Here is a 9,937-nt window from a genome sequence, read left to right as displayed (position 1 = left end):
ATCTGCCAGATAGTATCCTTTTGTATATGATGTACCGTTTATCGTGAAATTAACATCCGGAACATTTCCCTGTAGGACAGTGTTAAATATATAACGATGATTCATCAAGAACATTTATATTATTACGCGATACTACAACGCCTAAAAAAGCATGTCATAGTAGGACCGTTGGCGGCCGACTAGAAGGGGGTTGGATAGCCTGCAATCAAAAAAATAAAACCAACCCTTCTCGAACTCTTAAACTAATACTTGCACAAAGAATAAGCAGAAAGTAAATAGAACATTAAAAGAAGAGACACAAGTATTTACTTGGTTACAACCAATGTGGTTGTTAATCCAAGGAAGTTGAAGCACTAAATACTCCTTCAGGCGGAGAAGCCTCTTACAACGTTGAAGCACAGAAAACAGAAGCTTAACTCTAAATTACAGCACACAAGCGTTGGAAGTGAATTTCTGAGTTCGTTAAAAAGCTTCTGAACCAAGACTATATTTATAGTCTTGGTCGGGGCGCCTGGAAGGGTTCCAGGCGCCCTGGGGGATAAAACTTTATCCCTAACGTTCAGATCGAGTCAAAGCTCGATCCTGTGAAAAAGTCAACTCTGAGCGCCCCGGTATGTTCCGGGCGCCCCGACGGCGTCCGAGCGCCCCAGTCAGCCCCGGGCGCCCGAACCCAAAAGTCAACTCTGGTTGACTTTTTCGATCGGGGTCCTCTGCTCCGGCTCTGGTTGCCTCGGTCCAGGTCTTCAACTCCGGATCCGCTTGCTTGGGTGATCTCGGACATCCGGAAAAAGGCCATCCGAACCCAACTTTCGGTCTTCTCGAGCAGACTCCCACTCCGGCTTCTCATCCCTCGGAATCGCTGCATGCTTCATTCTTGTCCACCAGCGTATTCATCCGCAGTTTTCGTCCCTCGGTCGCACCCCGTGCCGACCTTCTCGCTAGCTGCGTCTCTTGCTCCCCGAGCAATCTTCCGCTCCGGTTTTCGTCCCTCGGAACCACTGCACGCTTCCTTCTAGTCCGCCGGTGTACTCTTCCGCAGCGCCTCGTTCCTCGGACGCACCGCGTGTCATCCTTCTCGCTAGCTGCGTCTTCCGCTCGAGTACCTGTGCTCCTAAGCTTCTGCACACTTAGACACAAGGTTAAAAACACACAGGACCTAACTTAACTTGTTGATCACACCAAAATAATTTTGGAGTTCCAACAATATCAACAAGTCTGCAGACGCGACAACTTCAAGAATTATTATTTGGATGTCATAATCGCCTTTAGTAAATGACCTTTCCAAGCAACGAGGTAATTCATCCACTCCCAATGCATGCAATTAAAGCTGTCCAACATTCCAGGAAAGTCACGCCTCTGCTCATGCATTTGAAGCAAGTGTTGAGTGTCAACAACATTGGGTTTTTGCAAGTATCGTTCCCCAAACACATTGATCATACACCGACAGAAGTTGATTAGGCAATTAAGGGCAGTTCTCTCACCCATCTGTACATACTCATCCAGAGAGTCAGCGGGGGCTGCATATGTCAATTGACGAATAGCCACCGTGTATTTTTGAAGTGGCAACAAACCTTTCCTTTCAATTGCGTCTCTCATCCACTGAAAATACTCTGAATGATCTATCAGGGCATCAACTATGCAAACAAATAACTCTTTTTGCATGTGAAATCGTCGTCAAAAGACTTCATCGTGAAATGTTGGAACATCTGAGAAGTAATCTCGGACAAGGCGAACATGTCCATCTTCACGATCTCGGTTCTCATATCTCCGATTCGTAGCTCTTCAAGAACTTTGAGTTTCTTGACATCTCTATTCTTCCCGCTCAAGTCGCGTAATCATCATTCGATCAACATTATATTTTGCATCTTCCCACATCTCATTTTTCTAAAATTCATGAATGTTATTTTCTCTCGAGCGATGGAAATCTTCAGACATTTCAAATACAATTGAAGTTTTAAGTGGTTCAAATAAAAAATATAATGGAATAGAGAATCATAACTTCTACATTGATATATATAGACTAATTTGTAACAGCTAGTTTTTTATGGTTATTTTACAATGACTATTTTATAACAATTATTTTACAACGATAATTTTATAATGGTCATTTTATAATGACAATTTTACAACCGCTACTTTATAACAACTATTTTACAACGGTTATTTTTATAACGACTATTTTATAATAGCTATTTTATAACGACTAGTTTGTATCGATAATGCAAAATAAAGGCACTTTTTTTATTTAAAAAAACTCATAAAGACCAACGTCAATAACTAAGAAACTTACATATCAACAAAACATAAAGTACAACGTAAATTTAAAAAATATATAAACGTCAACAAACGACAAAGACCAATATAAATTAAGAAACATAAACGTCCACAAATGACAAATTTATTATAGGTCATGTCTCTTTACAATTTTTTCAACTATTTTCATATACCAATGAAGTTGTTCCTCTGTCATTCCACTCATATCTTTCATAACCATATCATAGTCCTTTTGCTTTAGCTCGAATTCCTTAAGCGCCAATGTTTCTTTTTTAATATTGTTGCATTTGTTCCCATTCCACGTTGAAATTTTCGTCTTCCGTAACTTTGACTTTATTCTTTCTTTTCGTCTTCTATTGCCCTATTGGACGTGAGCAAATTTCAGAGTCATCATCAGTATCCAGATTGGTTGAAGAAGTATGTGCTCCTAATTCAGAAATCCTCGCCTTATTGTCTACATGACAACCAAGTGATTGGGGAGCTCATTTCTCACACTCTGTTATAATCTTCCATACATGTTCGTATTTAAAAGCCTTATTCTTGTTGGAACCTCAAGGTGTTTTGATGTGATCAAACAAGTTAAGTTAGATCCTGCTTTGTCTAACCCTTATGTCTAAGTGTGTAGGAGCTTAGGAACACAGGAAGTCGAGCGGAAGACTCGGCTAGCGAGAAGGACGACATGGGAGAGAGCCGACGGGCTTGGTGCGTCCGAGAAACGAGGTGATCGTAGAAGAGTACACCGGTGGACGAGAAGAACGTGTGCGGCGTTCGAGGGACGAGGAACCGGGAAGGAAGGCTGCTCGAGGAGAAGGCCGGAACTTGGGTTCGGGTGAGCCCTAATCCGGATGGCCGAGATCACCCAAGCTAGCGGAGCTGGAGCGAAAGAACCAGACCGAGACGAGCTGAACCGGAGCAGAGGTCCCGGACTGAGAAAAGTCAACTATGTTGACTTTCTTGGTCCGGGCGCCCGGAACCATTCCGGGCGCCCAGACCCGGATTTTGACCAGGATCGCGTTAAACATGATCTGATCATTGGGGGATAAAATTTTATCCCCCCCCCCAGGGCGTCCGGAACCCCTTCGGGGCACCTCGACCAGTGCTATAAATATAGCACTGATCTGCACAGTTAGATCAATTCACTTGTAATCAGTTTTCTCTGTGCTTTCATTTCTGTTCTTTTTATTTGTGTTGTCAACGCTGTAAAGAGGCTACTCCGCCCGAAGAAGATCATCAGATAGTGCGCTTACTTTCCTTGGATTAGCAATCCCCTGATTGCAAACCAAGTAAATCTCTTGTGTCTGATCTTTTCATTTAGTCTCTTCTTTTTATTATTACAAGTGTCTGTTAATTAGTTGAATATCCGAGAAAGATTTTTGGTTTTATTTTTGTAGGGAAATTCACTCCTCCCCTCTTGCCGACCTCCAAAGGGACCAACAAGTGGTATCAGAGCAAGGCGCTTCAGGAGGACTAATCGCCGATCGAAGCAACGAGATGGTCGGACCAAGCATCGTTCCACCAAAATTCGAGGGGGACTTCGCAGACTGGAAGCGATGTATGGAGGTATTCCTAAGAACTGATTTTGAAATTTGGTTTATTATGAAGTATGATTTTGTAGCTCCGATGAATCAAGATGGAGAAGAAAAAGAAGAGAGTCATTGGACAAAGAAGCAGCAGAATGAGTCTGTAGCGAACAGCCGTGCGGAATATCATCTGCTGAGCGTGTTGCCGCCTCAAGAGGTCAACCGCATCGGAAGCTATTCATCTGCTAAAAAACTCTGGGAGAAGTTCCTGGAACTCCACGAAGGCACGTCCGAAGCGAAGCTCGCTAGAAGAGACATCCTCCGGAACAAGCTGATGAACATTCGTCTGGAAAAAGGTGAGAAGGTAGCCAGTCTCCATGCGAAGGTAAAAGAATTGATTACTGGTCTCGAGAACCTCGGAGAAACAGTAACAAATTGGGAAACAATACGTTACGCACTCAACGTGTTTCCCAGAACTTCAGAATGGACATCAATCGTCGACGCCTACTATATTTCGAAAGATCTAGAGGTAAGTACTTTAGAAGAACTATTCTCCGCTCTTGAATTGCATGAAACCAGGTGTGCAGGAACAAAGGAATCAAGCCAGATGATCGCACTAAACACAACCAAGAAGGATGAACCCGAGTCAGATTCAGAAGACGATCAGGAAGCATACATGGTAAGGAACTTTAAAAAGTTTTTTAGATCTAATAAATTCAAAGAAATGCAGAATAAAAAGAATCCAAGAAATAGAAGAAGGATGCTTTGCTACCAGTGTAAAAAGGAAGGACACCTAAAAGAGGATTGCCCAGAACTAAAGAAGGACAAAGGCAAAATTCCCAAGAAGCACAAGAACCTAAAAGCTACTTGGGACGACACTTCATCATTTGAGTCCGAGATTCAAGAATATGCCGGGCTAGCGCTGATGGCAAGCTACGAAGGTCAAAGCACATCAGAACCTAGCATCGATGAAGGGGGAGCGACCTCAGATGAAAGCAGTGAAGCAGGGGGAGATTCAGGCTTCAACTCTGATATGATAAGTGAGGTATGTCTTTTACCCCCTGATCAACTTTACTTTGGTATTAAGGCAATGACTAAATCCATGTATAAATTAGAAAATAAAAATACCAAATTAGAAAATGAAATTTTAGAAACAAAAAGAATTTGGTAAAATCATGTCTTATAGAGGATTTAGATAAATTGAAAATTGAAAATGAAAAACTAAAAGAAGAAATAGAAAGATTGAAAAAGTCTAATGGTTCAAATATTTTTAAAAATTATAGAGGACTAAACTGGTATTATAGATTTCACCAAAATCAAATTAGAAAAATATCAAAAGTCTATGTACCTAGAAAATATTTAATTAACCCTGTAGGAAGGAACTCTTTTGGGTTCCAAAAACATGTTTAATTTAAAATTAAAATTAGACTTAGCATTTTCAGTAAGGAAATTAAACAACTAATTTCTTTATGAGGCTTTGTCTAAGGAAGTGGTTGTTACTCCAATAACCAATAAGGCCTAGTGTCTCGCCACGACTTGGAAGTCAAATATCGAAATGAAAAGTTTAATTGACTAACTGAAAAAGTATTAATTTAATTTACTTAATGCTTTAAAAGAGTTATTCAATTTGTGTTAGAAAATATTTAAAATTACCTTAGAATTTTTTTTTATGGAAATTGACTTAGATTTTTTTTAAAAAAATTTACCTTAGGATTTTTTTATGATAACTGGCTTCGAAATTTGTTTTATGAATATTGACTTAGAAATATTTTTTAAAATTAGAAATTTTTTAGAAATTGTTTTTAAGATTTGCGATAGAAATTTTTTACCTTAGACTTGTTTAAAGAACCCCTATTTTTTATGTGATCAAAGGGGGAGAAGGATGTTAAGTCTAGGGGGAGGTAATATATTTCTTAATTGAAAAATCTTTAAACTTATTTGCAAATTAATTGCAAATTAACTTATTTTATTACATCTGTTTTACCCTAACTTAACTTGGGTTGCTCACATCAAAAAGGGAGAGATTGTTGGAACCCCAAGGTGTTTTGATATGATCAAACAAGTTAAGTTAGATCCTGCTTTGTCTAACCCTTGTGTCTAAGTGTGCAGGAGCTTAGGAACACAGGAAGTCGAGCGGAAGACGCAGCTAGCGAGAAGGACGGCACGGGAGAGAGCCGACGGGCTCGGTGCGTCCGAGGGACTAGGTGACCGCGGAAGAGTACACCGGTGGACGAGAAGAACGTGCGTGGCGTTCGGGGATGAGAACCTGGGAAGGACGGCTGCTCGAGGAGAAGGCCGGAACTTGGGTTCGGGTGAGCCCTATTCTGGATAGCCGAGATCACCCAAGCTAGCGGAGCTGGAGCGAAAGAACCGGACCGAGACGAGCTGAACCGGACCAGAGGTCCTGGACCGAGAAAAGTCAACTCTGTTGACTTTCCTGGTCCGGGCGCTCGGACCCGGATTTGACCAGGATCGCGTCAAACACAATCTGATCGTTGGGGGATAAAATTTTATACCCCCCAGGGCGCCCGGAACCCCTTCGGGGCACCCCGACCAGTGCTATAAATATAGCATTGATCTGCACAGTTAGATCAACTCACTTGTAATCAGTTTTCTCTGTGCTTTCATTTCTGTTCTTTTTATTTGTGTTGTCAACGCTGTAAAGAGGCTACTCCGCCCGAAGAAGATCATCAGATAGTGCGCTTACTTTCCTTGGATTAGCAATCCCCTGATTGCAAACCAAGTAAATCTCTTATGTCTGATCTTTTCATTTAGTTTCTTCTTTTTATTATTACAAGTGCCTGTTAATTAGTTGAATATCCGAGAAAGGTTTTTGGTTTTATTTTTGTAGGGCAATTCATCCCTCCCCTCTTGCCGGCCTCCAAAGGGACCAACAATTCTTGTGTACCTTTTTCCATGTGCATATCATGTGTGGCACATTAGCATCACTTTCACTACTAGCCCGATTGTTGAAGAAATTATTGTACCATATATCTTGAGAACTTACCAATATCAGACATAATCCAATAGTAATGTGACTTTATTGATGTACATTCTCTTGATGTCGTACCTACAGGTCGATTATCATTATAGTACGTGGTGGTGCGTTGCCAAAAATATTTATTCTTTTGTGCATTACCAACTTTTGGGTCGTTGGAAATAGTTCCCCAAACTCTTGCAAGACACTTCTCCTCGGTTGACCACATCACCTTAGCTCTATTACCAGAGCCATTCATTTCTTTGTCATCCTCCTCATCATCCTCGAGGTTAATATTTTCTATCCCAGGTGTCGTCGAATGTGGTGGAAATTGAGAGCATAGCATTGAAATTGGTGTTAGGGGCTCTCTATCGGATCCACATCCTCCCAAACTCACTTGTCGAGATTCATTCAACGACATGCTCGATGGTGATGAAGTAGTAAATACTTAAGAAGGAGGTGACATCATAAACTGGCCATCAATTGAAGCATAATCAGATGGAAATATGAAAAAGAACGTGAGGAACAAAATTCGAACCTGTGGGAGTATTTTGTGAAAATTGAGTTGCATAAGCAAAATGAGACAGATGAGGATTAAAAAAAGAACGTGATTGAGAATTTTAAGAGTTTGAACTTTCTATATACGGATAACCAAATAAATTGTTGAATGAACCATTAAATTTTTTTAGTCATTTAGAATAAGGAGATAGAAATATTTGTTGGTTCGGGAAGCATCAGACGATCAAACCTGTGTTTTGATTATGTCAAAGGGTCTAAAGTTAAGTTATCTTGTGATCTAACAAGGTTGATTGAGCTTGCATGAAAAGTCCTAAGTGTTCTTAGACAAAAGTCCTAGTGGATTCTAGGCAGGTGGAAAATCCTAAGGGGTGGTAACCCTAGGTGATGAAAAGTCTTAGCCGCGGTTAAGTAAGTGGAAAAACCTAGGGGGAGGCAACCCTATGCCCTAGGGGGTGGTAAACCTAGGCGGAAAGTCCAGTCGGTCTGGAGAATCGGTCTAGCAATATATAACTTCTCCTGAGAGGAGTAGGTGAGGACACGTTCTCCGGTGAGGGAACAGTAGGCGTCAATTCGATTTATGGTTTCTAGAGGAAATCCGAAGTCATAACCGGACAGTTCGAACGCTGTCAAAGTTATTTATTTACATATTATCTGCTATGTGCTAACTTTATTGTGCAGGAGACTAACACTTTGTGCAGGGTTAGAACGTCTGGATCGGTCGACCGAACCTCCAAGCAGCAATATCATAGTTCCAGCGAGCGGACTGAACTCGACCAGGGGATTGGTCGACCGAACTTCGGGATCGGTCAACCGAACTGAGGATAAGCGGTGGCGTTGTCGAGTTGAGTTGATCGAACCAGATGAGTCGGGGATCGATTGACCGAACGATGAGATCGATCGATCGAACGATGGGATCGGTCGACCGAATGACTGGATCGGTCGACCGAACGAAGAAAGTCTATCCGAGCAGCAGAACCAAGATTGGAAGGATGACCGATTCAGGTGGGATCGATCGACTAAACCTGGAGATCGGTCGACCAAATACGGTTCGAGTCAAACATGATCTCGAGATTAGCAAATCTGTATCAAGTATGAAGAAGCTATAAAAAGGAGCCTTGACCAGCACAACAAGACAACAATTTCTACACAAGCGATCTTCCAAACTGCGTGCTACACCGAAACGACTCAACGACAATCAGCTGCTATTCCGACAATCGACGAACCAATTCCTAATCATTTATTGTCGGTATAATCTGTCTTTAAGTTCAGTATTTGTACTTATATATTTCTCAAGAATTTCGGATCTATAGTGATTGTCCAACGTAAACGATCAACGATCGCAGATCTTGAAGTAGGAGTCGCCACAAACTCCGAACCAACTAAAAAAAATCTTTTTAGCGTTGCTTGTCTTTTTCATTCTTTATTACGTTGTATTTACTTTGAATTTTTTTAAAACGAACAAGAAAACAACGTGCGCTATTCACTCTTCCTCTACTACGTCTACGATTCTACAATATTATGGTAGAGAAATTGTAGAGAAAATTTTAAATAGTAAGAAAATAAAAAATATTTACCTATTTATAAGTTAAAATTGTTAAAAATATATATATATCAAATAGTTCGTTTCTAACCGTTTTGTAAAAAAAAAAGACCATTGCTGAAATCGACCGTTGTCAAAAGTGACTGTTTCATTAAATTTTTTATTTAAAAAAAATTAAAAAATGTAATGATCAGACTGATAGGCACTATACGTGGAGCTCATGCCCACTGTTTTTTTTTTTTTTTCAAATTACTAAAAGCATCTTCAACGCAAGCTTGTTAAAAGTTTGTAAAATTTAAAAATTCCATAAAAAAAGAATTTATCATTGTGTGGGTGAGATTTGAAGTTTTTAATTTAAGAGTAGGTTTAAATTTTCAAGTTTTTATCATTGTGTGGGGGTACATGATTGATCTTTTAAAATAATTTAAAAATAAATTATTTGATGAGTTAATTATAATGTTTCAATTTATAAATAATTAATAATAGTTAAAATTATATTTTTTAAAAAATAAATATATTTGAGATAAGTTAAAAAAATATACAAATGACTATAATTAAATTAAATTTATAAAATAATTAAATATTAAATAAAATGATAAATTATATTAAATTAAAAATAAAAAATAAAAAATTAATTAATTTATTAATGGTTAATTATAAATAAATTAAATTAAAGATTATAATTAATTAAAATATAAAACTATATAAAGATATTAAATGAAAAAATTATATGAAGATTTTTTTTTTTAAATTATAGAGAATAGTAGATTTGTATTGAAAATTGATGTATATATATATATATATATATATATATATATATATATATGAAATCATGCAGGAGACAATTATAAAAAAAATTCACTCAAAGTTTTAACAATTGAAAATATTTCAATAAATTTTTATAATGTTAATGTGATACGAATTCTAATAAAAAAAAAATCATTCAAAACTTTAACATAAGAGATGTCCTCAAAATCCAGCATATGTTGAGTTCTTGATTTATAAAACTTGCACCCTTCGCAATGCTATTGGATTTAAAAAATCCAACTTCCTCGGTTTTGTAAACCGAGCCTCTTGGTTTTGTAAACCGCGTTGCAGTTACCCTAA

The sequence above is a fragment of the Zingiber officinale genome, chromosome 4B (assembly GCF_018446385.1).
Source record: "Zingiber officinale cultivar Zhangliang chromosome 4B, Zo_v1.1, whole genome shotgun sequence".
Lineage (NCBI taxonomy): Eukaryota > Viridiplantae > Streptophyta > Magnoliopsida > Zingiberales > Zingiberaceae > Zingiber > Zingiber officinale.
Note: the sequence above shows the minus strand (reverse complement) of the source record.